Source organism: Phoenix dactylifera, chromosome 18 (genome assembly GCF_051530095.1).
Source record: "Phoenix dactylifera cultivar Ajwa chromosome 18, Ajwa_hap1_PhDact_Kaust_v1.1, whole genome shotgun sequence".
Classification (NCBI taxonomy): domain Eukaryota; kingdom Viridiplantae; phylum Streptophyta; class Magnoliopsida; order Arecales; family Arecaceae; genus Phoenix; species Phoenix dactylifera.
In genome coordinates, this window is record NC_143207.1 from 466238 (window position 1) to 480141 (window position 13904).

At 41.0% G+C, this 13904-nt stretch overlaps 1 non-coding gene across 1 annotated transcript; it reads right to left on the bottom strand.

Moving 5' to 3' along the window:
* Positions 1-874: 874 nt before the first annotated feature.
* On the bottom strand, positions 875-983 carry LOC120105089 (small nucleolar RNA R71). Its single transcript, XR_005507483.2, has one exon. It is a non-coding gene; the product is annotated as a small nucleolar RNA R71 (small nucleolar RNA).
* Positions 984-13904: the final 12921 nt, after the last annotated feature.

Consider the following 13904-nt stretch of genomic DNA (forward strand, 5'->3'; position numbering starts at 1 on the left):
GCTTTGTCCCTATAAGAGAGACAGTTCATCTGTTCGAGGCAAGTGGGTTTTAAGTGGGACCTTTGCGAACGCATCGTGACCCCTCCACTTACCTGGGAGCTTACCTGGTCAACTCAGTTCATTAGACCGGATTGGAGGCTTAGGTGACCTCTTCAAACCAGTTAGGAGCTGTCTAGAAATTTAAGAAAAACATTAGAAATTGAGGTGTAATGTTTTGTTGCATGTTTGATTGAGAATAAGATTTTTGTTTTAGGATGTCGTTTTAGGGTATCTTTAGTTGGTACTTATATTTTTTTTTATTTTATTTTTTTTAAAAAAAAAGAAAGAAAAAAAAAAGAGAGGGAATTATTTTGCATGTTAAAGTGGAATAGGGACGACACCGGTCGATTAAGTCGTACAACTTTAGATCATCCCTTAGGACATACCTCTGAAATTCCTTCGCAATATCTCACACCTTGTGAGATGGCTGATCTAAATGAAGATGCGGGGAGTCACCACAATCGAGAACGAGAACCCCATGTTATGACTCTAAGACAATACCTACAACCGACTAGAACTAGTCAGCCTTCATGCATAATTTTTTCTGATAATGTAGGACATTTTGACATCAAACCAGGGGTAATCCAATTGCTGCCCAAGTTTCATGGGTTAGAGTCCGAGAGTCCGTATCTTCATTTAAAGGATTTTGAAGAATTGAGCATTACATTTAGAGTGCCAAATGTCACCGAGGATGTCCTCAAGTTGACATTGTTTCCTTTCTCTCTAAAGGATAAGGCCAAAACATGGCTAAACTCTTTGCGACCTAGATCAATAAGAAATTGGCAAGATATGCAAAGAGAATTTTTAAAGAAGTTCTTCCCCACACAAAGGACCAACTTTTTGAAAAGACATATCAGCAATTTCCAACAAAAAGATAATGAAACATTTTATGAATGTTGGGAAAGATTTAAAGACCTTCTTCTCTCATGCCCTCATCACGGATTCGAAACTTGGAGAACCATTAGCTTCTTTTATGAAGGTTTATCTCCACAGTTGAAACAGTTTGTAGAGACCATGTGCAATGGTAGATTTTTAGAAAAACAACCTGATGAGGCATGGGAGTATTTGGATTTCCTTGCTGAGACTGCCCAACTTTGGGATAACGGGGATAGAAACAACAAGTCTTTGCCTAAGCCTACTAGCTCTGTACAGGGAGGCCTTTACAACCTCAGAACTGAGGATGATCTTCACGCTAAAATGGCAGCCCTCACTAGGAAGGTAGAAGAAATTGAGCTTAGGAAGGTTGAGCCTGTCAAAACTATAGAGCTTAGAAACGAGTGTTGTGGTATCTGCGATATGTCGGGTCATACCACTACAGATTGCCCCACCATACCGGCATTCAAAGAAGTCTTGCACGATTAAGCAAATGCTATGAACTCCTACCAAAAGCCTTATAACGATCCATACTCGAATACCTATAACCCTGGTTGGAAGAATCATCCAAACTTTAGGTGGAAAAACGATCATCCTCAACAGTCACACCATTCAGCTCCTCCACCTGCACATCCTACTTATGCACCATCACCTTCTCAAAAGCCAAATATCGAGGATACCTTGCAAGCCATACAAACTTTTCTACAAGGTCAAGCTAATATCAATGCTCAAAATACTCGAAATTTTGAAGATATAAGGAACCAATTGTCAATGTTGACTACCGTCCTAAGTACCCAAGAGAAAGGTAAGCTTCCAGCTCAACCCCAACCTAACCCACAAATGCATGGTTGTAATAATACGGCTCCTTCTAGTTCGCATACAGAGCATGCAAAGAGCATCATGACTTTGCGTAATGGAAAAGTCATTAATCAGACCATCCCATTGAGACCGCAAGTCACTTCTAATTCTGATGCTCCCAAAGTCGATGAAAGGGACAAAGAAGAAGTTGAGGTTCCAACTTCTACCGAGAAAGTTGAATGTCCTTTTCCTCCACCTTTTCCACAACGGTTAAAGCCGTTGCAAAAGCTCGAACCTAATTCTGAAATTCTTGAGCTTTTTAAACAAGTAAAGATCAACATACCTCTTCTTGATGCAATCAAACAAGTACCCTCATATGCCAAATTTTTGAAGGACTTGTGTACTGTTAAGCGCCGATTAAATGTTAAGAAGAAGGCATTTTTAACTGAAAATGTGAGTGCTATCTTGCAGCACAACATTCTCTCTAAATATAAAGATCCAGGTTGCCCAACCATCTCATGCATCATAGGTGACTTTAGGATAGAGCGAGCATTGTTAGATTTAGGGGTGAGTGTGAATTTATTGCCATATTCTGTATATGAGCAACTTGGTTTAGGTGAGTTGAAGCCAACCTCCGTCACTTTGAAATTAGCTGACAGGTCAGTTAAAATTCCAAGGGGGATTATTGAGGATGTATTAGTCCAAGTAGACAAGTTCTACTTTCCTGTCGATTTTATTGTATTGGACACACATCCGGCTTCGAACTCACAGTCTCAGATTCCGGTCATTTTAGGATGTCCATTCCTTGCAACTTCTAATGCATTGATTAATTGTAGGAATGGCGTCATGAAGCTTTCTTTTGGTAATATGACCTTAGAACTGAACATTTTTTGTGTGCAAACAACCCAATGATTCCGAAGAGAGTAAGGAGGTTGATTGGGTTGAAACCATCGTAGAAGAATATTTGTTAGCTAAAGCAATTAACAACCCATCCAATGATAGCTTAATTGATTGGTGTTCTAATGGAACCAATGATGATGATTTGTCAGTCACACCTATTGTGGATAATCTGGATATCAAGATGGTCAATGGGTGGAGACCAAAAGAAGGAGAATTTGAGAGATTGTCGCCTCGAGAGGTGAAAATAGTACCATCCCATGAGCAAGCACCCAAGCTCGAATTGAAACCCTTACCAAAGGAACTTAAGTATGCTTTTCTTGGACCCGAAGATACTTTTCCTGTAATCATCTCGTCTGGACTTGATCATACCCAAGAAAGAAAATTACTTGGTGTTCTAAAGAATCATAAAGGAGCCTTAGGGTGGTCTATTGCCGATTTGAAGGGAATTAGCCCCTTAATTTGCACGCACCGGATATATTTGGAGGACAATGCCAAAACCACAAGGCAAATGCAACGAAGGTTGAATCCTACAATGAGAGATGTGGTTAAGGCAGAAGTCCTCAAGTTGCTTGACGTGGGTATTATTTACCCAATTTCCGACAGCAAGTGGGTAAGCCCTACTCAAGTCGTTCCTAAGAAATCGGGTTTGACGGTAGTAGAAAATGAACAAGGTGAACTAGTTCCAACTCGTGTCCCGACGAGTTGGCGCATGTGTGTTGACTACCGAAAGCTGAATTTGGTCACACGAAAGGATCACTTTCCTCTACCCTTCCTAGACCAAGTATTGGAGAGGGTTGCAGGGCATGATTTCTATTGTTTTCTCGATGGCTATTCGGGATATTATCAAATTGAAATTTCACCAGAAGATCAAGAGAAGACTACCTTCACTTGTCCTTTTGGCACATTTGCTTTCCGACGAATGCCATTCGGGTTGTGTAATGCACCTGCAACATTCCAAAGATGCATGCTCAGCATCTTTGAAGACATGAACGAGAAATTTTTGGAAGTATTCATGGACGACTTCTCCATTTTTGGCGACACATTTGATGATTGCCTGTCACATTTACAAGCTGTCTTAGCTCGATGTATGGAAAAGAATTTAATACTGAATTGGAAGAAATGCCACTTCATGGTGCCAAAGGAAATTGTCTTAGGACATATTGTTTCATCGAAGGGCATGGAAGTAGATAGAGCTAAGACTGATTTAATTGCTAAGCTACCTGCACCCAAGACGGTTAGAGATGTTAGATCATTTTTGGGTCACGCCGGATTTTATAGGAGGTTCATCAAGGACTTTAGTGTCGTAGCTCGACCATTATGTAACCTCCTATCCCTTGATACATCGTTCAATTGGACTGAAACTTGCCAAGATGCATTCGAGAAGTTAAAATCTATGCTTAGCACTGCACCCATCGTTCGACCACCCAATTGGTCATTACCTTTTGAGATTATGTGCGACGCTAGCGACTATGCGATAGGAGCTGTCCTAGGACAACGCAAGGATAATAAGCCATATGTCATTTACTATGCAAGCAAAACCTTAAACGATGCTCAAATGAATTACACTACCACCGAGAAGGAATTGCTTGCAGTAGTATTTGCCTTAGATAAATTTCGCTCTTATATCCTTGGTGCTCCTATTGTTATCTTCACGGACCATGCGGCACTAAAATATTTGTTGGATAAGAAAGAAGCCAAACCACGCTTAATACGATGGATACTTCTACTCCAAGAATTTGACATCACTATTAAAGATAAAAAGGGAGTAGAGAATGTGGTTGCTGACCATTTATCACGGCTAGTTTTTCATGATTCAGTGCCACAATTTTCCATCAAGGACTCATTCCCTGAAGAGCAGTTGTTTGCACTTTCTAGTATGCCATGGTATGCAGATATTGTAAATTTTCTTGTTACAAACCGGATGCCAGAACATTGGGGGTCGACAGATAGAAAAATTTTTCGAAGTAAAGAATTATTACTATGACGAACCCTATTTATTTAAATATTGCAACGATCAAATCTTTAGACGATGCATACCGGATCATGATATACAAAGCGTACTTTCTTTCTGCCACACTGATGCTTGCGGTGGACACTTTGCCTCTAAGAAAACTGTTGCAAAGGTCTTGCAATGTGGTTTCTATTGGCCTACTATCTTCAAAGATGCCCACGAATTCTGCAGAACATGTGATCCATGTCAACGTATTGGAAGTCTAACTCGTAGGCAAATGATGCCTCTTCAACCCATCACTATTATCAAAATTTTCGATTGTTGGGGCATCGATTTTATGGGCCCATTCCCACCATCTTTTGGATATGAGTACATTTTAGTTGGGGTCAAGTATGTGTCCAAATGGGTAGAAGCTGTTGCTTGTAAGACCAATGATCACAAACCTGTCCTGAAGTTTTTAAAAGAAAATATTTTTTCACGATTTGGGATGCCTAAAATCATAATTAGTGACGGTGGAAAACACTTTTGTAATAAGCCTTTCGAAATCTTATTGAAAAAATATGGTGTCACCCACAGAGTTGCTACCCCATATCACCCGCAAACTAGTGGCCAAGTAGAATTAGCCAATAGGAAAATCAAACGTATTTTAGAGAAAACGGTGAACCCATCACGGAAAGATTGGTCCTTGAAACTATCAGATGCATTATGGGCTTATCGTACTGCATACAAAACCAATCTTGGCATGTCTCCCTACCGGCTAGTCTACGGAAAAGCGTGTCATTTGCCCGTAGAAATAGAACATAAATCGTATTGGGCAATTAGAAAATTGAATTTTGATTTACAAGATGCCGATCTAGCTAGAAAATTGCAATTGAACGAGCTTAATGAGATTCGCAGAGATGCTTATGATAATGCTAAAATTTGCAAAGAACGAATGAAGATCTTACATGATAAATCAATTTTGAAAAAATCTTTTGAACCTTTGCAAAAAGTTCTTTTATATGATTTCCGCTTACATCTGTTTTCTGGTAAATTGCGATCAAGATGGACAGGTCCTTACATTATAAAAACTGTTTTTCCACATGGGGCAGTTGAGATTGAGAATCCACGAGATGGTAGAATTTTTAAAGTAAATGGACATAGGTTAAAACCTTTTCTTGAGAATTTTGCAGATGAAGAGGACTCCTTTTCCTTGGGGGAGCCTTCTTATGACTGAACATGAAGGCAAAGGTATGTGTATATTAGTTAGAATTATTTTTCTAGCTTTGTAGGTTTTATTTTCTGGATATCAACAGCTCAAGGTATTCCTCTTCTCTTCAATATTATTTTCTCTACGGTCTTTCATTATAGCTTTCTTGTATCTATTACATTGAGGACAATGCAATGTTTAAGTTGGGGGGAGGGAAGTATTTAAAAAAAAAAAAAAAATTACATTCTTTTCTAAGCAAATGCACATGTATTTTCATATTGAGTTTGTGCAACTATTACGGCAAGAAACACATGCATATTATGACTGATCAGAGACCTATTATTAGATCCCCGCATATGTACTTAATGATTATAGGAAGGCCTCAGGAGTTCATATTTGTTTAATGCATTTGTTGCCCAGATAGACAACCCAAGAGGGGGGGGTGTGAATTGGGTTTTAAAATAATTTGGATATTTAAAACGTTGTGGATGACTAATTAAAACTATTGCAAGTTGTTTAATTAAATGCTATGTGCTGTGAGTGATAAGAGAGGAAGAAGAAGAGAGACAATCAAACACAAACACCAAGTTTTATAGTGGTTCGGAGCTAACCCTTGCTCCTACGTCCACTCCCCAAGTCTCACTTGGGAATTCACTATAACCCCCTTGGATTACAGCCGGTTGTTTTCCAAGCTCACAACCAAACTTGTTGTTTTACGAGCTCACAACGAACTCGGTCGGTTTTCCCAGGCTCACCGACTAGAACCACCCCGATTGTTTTCCCGGGATCACAATCAAACCCTTACACACGTTGGTTTTAATAACTAGGCTCACCAACTAACCTCTATACCCTTGATTCAATCCCCCGATTGAATCAAGCAAATACAAGTTGTAAATAGAATAGACAAACAGAAAAACAAGCTTCTCAAAAGCAGATGAAAGACAGTATAATCTAAAAGGAGTTTAGAAGCCCTCAAACGCTTTTAAGTTGGAGAAAAGGAATGGCTTCTTAAACTTCGGTCTCCTCTTGAATGTGTAGTCGACTTGAATGCAGGAGGAGCTTCTTGAATTGCTAGGAAGATGTAGGTGGATACAGTAAATGCAGATCTTCCCTTTTTCTCGTTGAAGAACAAGTTGCAGAGTTGAATGCTTGAATACTTGGAGTGGAATGGTTGTTCTCTGCCTTGCTACAGTCCTCTGTGGCTATTTAAACCAACCCCTACGGAAACTAGCCGTTAGAGAGCTTTTTCTGCCCGTTCTGCACACTCTGTACAGTCTGACAATGTGTCCGTTGGTGGGTTGGAGTTGACTCGCGCGATCAGGAGTCGACTCGTCTGTAGCGGGAGTCGACTCATACTTTTTCGGAGTCGACTCTGCAACTGTTCCAGATTTGAATTAAAGTTGCCTTCGCGACTGGGAGTCGACTCGTCTTGACCCAGAGTCGACTCGCCAACTTCTGGAGCTGACTTGGCTTTCTCGGAGTCGGCTCATCCCATGAAGTCCGTGGACGTATTTTTGAATTTGGTCCACTCGAGTCGACTCGACTGTCCTGGGAGTCGACTCGGCGCTCAGAGCCCGAACTCCCTATCTTCTGTCTTTTGGCTCGTCCAGTCTTGGAGTCGACTCGAGCTTCCTCGGAGTCGACTCGGCTCTCAGTTTCCGAAACTTGGTCTTCTGCCCCTTTGATGTGAAGCTGCCTTGGAGTCGACTCTAGCTGTCTGGGAGTCGACTCGAATCTCAGAGGCAGTAACTTGGTCTTCTGTCTTCTTTGTGGTCGCGGAGTCTCGGAGTCGACTCGCGTAATGCGGGAGTCGACTCGAATCTCAGAGTCCAGAATCTGCCCTCTGACTTTTTCTTTGTGTACTGCTGAGAGTCGACTCTTGCTGTCTTTGGAGTCGACCTGCCAACCATCGGAGTCGACTCGCGTTCCACTGGAGTCGACTCGAATCTCAGACCCGAAAACTGCTCTCTGACTTTTTCTTTGTATTCCTCTTGGAGTCGACTCTTACTACCCTGGAGTCGACTCGGTGAACATCGGAGTCGACTCGCACACTTCGGGAGTCGACTCGTTGACAGGTTCTGAGTTGAAGCTTTCTGTTCGTCTGTCTGTTCTCAGTCGGAGTCGACTCGTACTGATCCGGAGTCGACTCGAGCTCGTGCCAGTGAACTTGATACGCTTGGAGTCGACTCGAGTCTCAGACTTTGGTTCAAGCTGACTTCTTAACTTATCCAAAAACTATGAACCAAGTCTTGAGACACTTAGACAAGATTTTCACTGAAATACTTAATTGAATTCATTAGTAAACAAGAAATATACTCAAATGCTTTGAGCTCATCAAAATCAAATAGGGTTTTAATCAATCACTCCACAGCATTTTTATTAAGCCGTATCTGTAAAAGAAGTACGAGTATCCTTGTCCGTACTATAAGGTTCTTGATTTGGTTTTCACATAAAGATAGAGATTGAATACCCCGGCTAGATCATCTAAGTGCCTTATGTTCCGACCTTGGTTGACCTATAGTCACGTTGCAGTCACATTATATGGTTCAGTTTACCTTCTCTATCTTGAAAAAAAAAAATTAAATTAAAATAAATAAATAAATAAATGAGGAGATGACAAGTCTAACCTCGTGGCGTAGTCTGGTTCGAGTAATTAAGCCCGAGGGGTGTTTCACCTAATGCCTTGAGCCAACTGGATCAGGAGTCATTGGCCGAAAACTCGCTACATGGACCTTGCTAGAGCCTAAGGGGGTTGGACTATTGTAATCACCATTGGTAAAAAAAAAAAAAAAACATGAATAGGGTTGGTCGGGCTGAACCCAGTGACATGTGGTAATGGCTGGTTTGACTCCATTGTATTGGACCTTTGTGTACTTTGGATATTTAGTTGGGATTGATAGCTCTTTCTTTTTATGCGAACCATTCTTGACAATTTTAGACAACATGAGATATTCCGAAAATTTGATGAATCAGGCCCTAATAAACTGTAGTAAACACTTGTGAACTCGAGTAGTACACCTAAAATTCAAACGGTACCATGTTGTGGTGGAGGTATTAGTACTCTGAAAAAGTCATACTATTTTATGCACACTACACTTTCATATTTCTCCTTGCTTTGATAGTTGCCATGCTTGAAAATATATATTAATTACATGGGTATTTGTCACGCCCCCGGCCCGAGATCGCGAGCCGGGGGTCCGCGCCAACCGCCGCACACCCGTAGAAAACTCTCCCCACGAGCATGCAAGGCATCTAAACCAAAACACCTCAATTATGTAATTCTAAATTAATTCAACTGAAATAAATGCAATCTTATTCCATTGACTGACATAAATTATAAAGTCTCACAATTCTAAATACGCAGCGGAACAATAAAGATGGAACATTAAATTAAATAAAACGTAATCTAAGATAACTTGTGTCATAATTCTTGTATTCGCTCTCCCATATTGTAAAACCCCCGGATCGAGCTAATTCTTCGGATCTGTAAAAACAGTAAGAAATTGTATAATGAGCTAGACAGCCCAGTAAGTAATAAACACCTTAACTAGTCAATTCATATAATAACATAAAATATAAATACAAATTACGATAAATCAACATAATAACATAATCAATTCCTTTTCAAGCACAAATTCATTAAAATTCGTATTTTTCATATATCCATATACATAATCATAAATCTGATTCGAAACAAATCACATTCATCTCATCAACCTTTAGCTACGACCACACTTATACCCTGTGGCTAGGCCAGAAACAGAACCGCACTTATACCCTGTGGAGTGGGCCAGAATACCGCACTTATACCCTGCGGAGTGGGCCAGAATACCACACTTATACCCTGTGGTGGGGCCGGAATTGCCAATGCATAACCCCCTATTGGCAGGGTCCAGAACATAGCCAGGCTGAGAGTTCTAAATCTGCTGCACATCAAAATTCTTTTGGTAACATAATACATGTATCATAATCCGATCTAAATATGCATATACGATGCAAGAACAGTAAATATAGCAATAATCCGAAAAATATTATTCCAGATCACATATCCATTTTTCATTCAAATCATCATCTCGTAAGATTCCTAAATCATATATAAATTCATTAACAATTTACTTGATGCAAAAATAATATTATATAAATGAATAGTCTAGAGAAGGCAGTTCATTACTTACATCGAACGCGATCCACAACAAATCCAATTAATCTCACAAATCCCTCGCAGAACCTAATATCCAAAAATCATATTTTTCTTTTAAAATTCATCACAATATATATAAAACTTAAATTTTAACATTCTCCCAGGGCCGACCCTGCAGAAGTGTCTAGCCCCCTCCGGGTTCGGGTTCGGATTCGGGTTCATACCCATAAACCATCCTCTCCCTTTATTTATTTATTTATTTTTTTTCTTTTTTTTTCTTGCTTTTTCTTTTTTTTTCTTTTCTTTTCTTTTTCTTTTCTTTTCTTTCCTTCCCTTCCCTTTTCTTTTTTTTCTTTTCTTTTCTTCTCTTCTCCAGAACCTTCTCCCGACTTCTTTCTTCCTTCCCCTCTTTCTTTCTTCTTTCTATTTTTTTTTTCTTCCTCCTCCTCCTCTTCTCCCGACTTCTTCTCCTCCCCCCTTTCTTTCTTCTTCTTCTTCTCCCGCAAAGGGAGGTCGGCGAGCTCGAGAGACGTCAAGACGAGGCCGGCGGCGCCCGCGGCGGCCGACTCTCTCCTTCCCACGGAGGAGGTATGCGCACGGGAGAAGAGGAAAAGCCCACAGCAGTCGGCCTTCTCCTTCTTCCCTCTCTTCTCCTTTCTTTCTTTCTTTCTTTCTTTCTTTCTCTCTTTCTCCTTCCACTATTCCTTCTCTGTTTTCACTGAACAGAGAAGAGGAACAAGGGAAGGTGGTGCTCACCGGTCCTCAAGGTGGCCGCCACTGAGGGCCGGCGACGCCTGTGGCCGAAGGCATGCCGACTGCCACAGGTGCCTCCCCCTCCTTTTCCTTCTCTCTTCTTCTTCTTCTTTTTCTTCTTTTATCAAATGGTATAACAAAGCGGTGAAGCTAGAATCCTTACCTCAGCCCCGGCGAAGATTCGGCGGCTCCCTTCCGGCGGCAAACAGAGGAAGAAGATCACCCGAAAAAGAAATCCGGCACCGACGGCTCCCTCCCTCTCTCTCTCCCTCTCTCTCCCTCTTGGGCGGCTGCACAAGAAAGAAGAGAGGACTCGGGTGGCCTCAAAGAGAAGGAGAAGAAGCCCTAAAAACAGGGCTTCCTCCTTCTTCGGGATGGATCCTTCCATCCCGGTGCCTCACGGCAACGCACGTGAGGCCGAAACCTGGGACTGGGCCGGTCAAATGGACCAGGCCCAGTTCCGGGGTCTCACATCCTTCCTCCCTTAAAAGAAATTTCGTCCACAAAATTTTCGTACATGCAATTCAAGAGTAGAAAATACTTCTTTCAAATCAAGTCATAACAGTCTTCAAATCAAAGTCGTCTTATCTGACCAATGTCAAATAATTCCATTCACCACACTTCCTCTGCACACACTGGTTTAAACCTCAACATACCCATGTCAAGTCTAGATTTTTTTTTTTTCCTAGAATTACTTACTTATTGGTACATTCATTATTATGTCTTAATCCGTGTGAACACTTTCGAAATTTAAAAGTTCATATTCTTCTTTTGACAACTAATCAAAAATGTTATGTAACTATTTAATCTTTCTAGTAGTATAATGAGTTATCTAACAAAGAGTAGTGGGTATGGTTAGACAATAAATAGAAATAAATATTGGGACTAGATTAATACATGTCGTCAACACATCAGAAGCCAGAATGGTTGTTACAATCATCATAAACTAACGTCCCAATGTCCCTAGTGTCTACCCACCTACACTCATGTCATGTCAGAGTTTTTTTTTTTTTTTAATCTTAGAATTTATCCATTCATGCTCTGATACCATAAAAGTTGTCATGCCCCCGGCCCGAGATCGCGAGCCGGGAGTCCGCGCCAACCGCCGCACACCCGTAGGAAACTCTCCCCACGAGCATGCAAGGCATCTAAACCAAAACACCTCAATTATGTAATTCTAAATTAATTCAACTGAAATAAATGCAATCTTATTCCATTGACTGACATAAATTATAAAGTCTCACAATTCTAAATACGCAGCGGAATAATAAAGATGAAACATTAAATTAAATAAAACGTAATCTAAGATAACTTGTGTCATAATTCTTGTATTCGCTCTCCCATATTGTAAAACCCCCGGATCGAGCTAATTCTTCGGATCTGTAAAAACAGTAAGAAATTGTATAATGAGCTAGACAGCCCAGTAAGTAATAAACACCTTAACTAGTCAATTCATATAATAACATAAAATATAAATACAAATTACGATAAATCAACATAATAACATAATCAATTCCTTTTCAAGCACAAATTCATTAAAATTCGTATTTTTCATATATCCATATACATAATCATAAATCTGATTCGAAACAAATCACATTCATCTCATCAGCCTTTAGCTACGACCACACTTATACCCTATGGCTAGGCCAGAAACAGAACCGCACTTATACCCTGCGGAGTGGGCCAGAATACCGCACTTATACCCTGCGGAGTGGGCCAGAATACCACACTTATATCCTGTGGTGGGGCCGGAATTGCCAATGCATAACCCCCTATTGGCAGGGTCCAGAACATAGCCAGGCTGAGAGTTCTAAATCTGCTGCACATCAAAATTCTTTTGGTAACATAATACATGTATCATAATCCGATCTAAATATGCATATACGATGCAAGAACAGTAAATATAGCAATAATTCGAAAAATATTATTCCAGATCACATATCCATTTTTCATTCAAATCATCATCTCGTAAGATTCCTAAATCATATATAAATTCATTAACAATTTACTTGATGCAAAAATAATATTATATAAATGAATAGTCTAGAGAAGGCAGTTCATTACTTACATCGAACGCGATCCACAACAAATCCAATTAATCTCACAAATCCCTAGCAGAATCTAATATCCAAAAATCATATTTTTCTTTTAAAATTCATCACAATATATATAAAACTTAAATTTTAACATTCTCCCAGGGCCGACCCTGCAGAAGTGTCTAGCCCCCTCCGGGTTCGGGTTCGGATTCGGGTTCATACCCATAAACCATCCTCTCCCTTTATTTATTTATTTATTTTTTTTCTTTTTTTTTCTTGCTTTTTCTTTTCTTTTCTTTTCTTTTCTTTTTCTTTTCTTTTCTTTCCTTCCCTTCCCTTTTCTTTTTTTTTTTTTCTTTTCTTCTCTTCTCCAGAACCTTCTCCCGACTTCTTTCTTCCTTCCCCTCTTTCTTTCTTCTTTCTATTTTTTTTTTCTTCCTCCTCCTCCTCTTCTCCCGACTTCTTCTCCTCCCCCCTTTCTTTCTTCTTCTTCTTCTCCCGCAAAGGGAGGTCGGCGAGCTCGAGAGACGTCAAGACGAGGCCGGCGGCACCCGCGGCGGCCGACTCTCTCCTTCCCACGGAGGAGGTATGCGCACGGGAGAAGAGGAAAAGCCCACAGCAGTCGGCCTTCTCCTTCTTCCCTCTCTTCTCCTTTCTTTCTTTCTTTCTTTCTTTCTTTCTCTCTTTCTCCTTCCACTATTCCTTCTCTGTTTTCACTGAACAGAGAAGAGGAACAAGGGAAGGTGGTGCTCACCGGTCCTCAAGGTGGCCGCCACTGAGGGCCGGCGACGCCTGTGGCCGAAGGCATGCCGACTGCCACAGGTGCCTCCCCCTCCTTTTCCTTCTCTCTTCTTCTTCTTCTTTTTCTTCTTTTATCAAATGGTATAACAAAGCAGTGAAGCTAGAATCCTTACCTCAGCCCCGGCGAAGATTCGGCGGCTCCCTTCCGGCGGCAAACAGAGGAAGAAGATCACCCGAAAAAGAAATCCGGCACCGACGGCTCCCTCCCTCTCTCTCTCCCTCTCTCTCCCTCTTGGGCGGCTGCACAAGGAAGAAGAGAGGACTCGGGTGGCCTCAAAGAGAAGGAGAAGAAGCCCTAAAAACAGGGCTTCCTCCTTCTTCGGGATGGATCCTTCCATCCCGGTGCCTCACGTGCAACGCACGTGAGGCCGAAACCTGGGACTGGGCCGGTCAAATGGACCGGGCCCAGTTTCGGGGTCT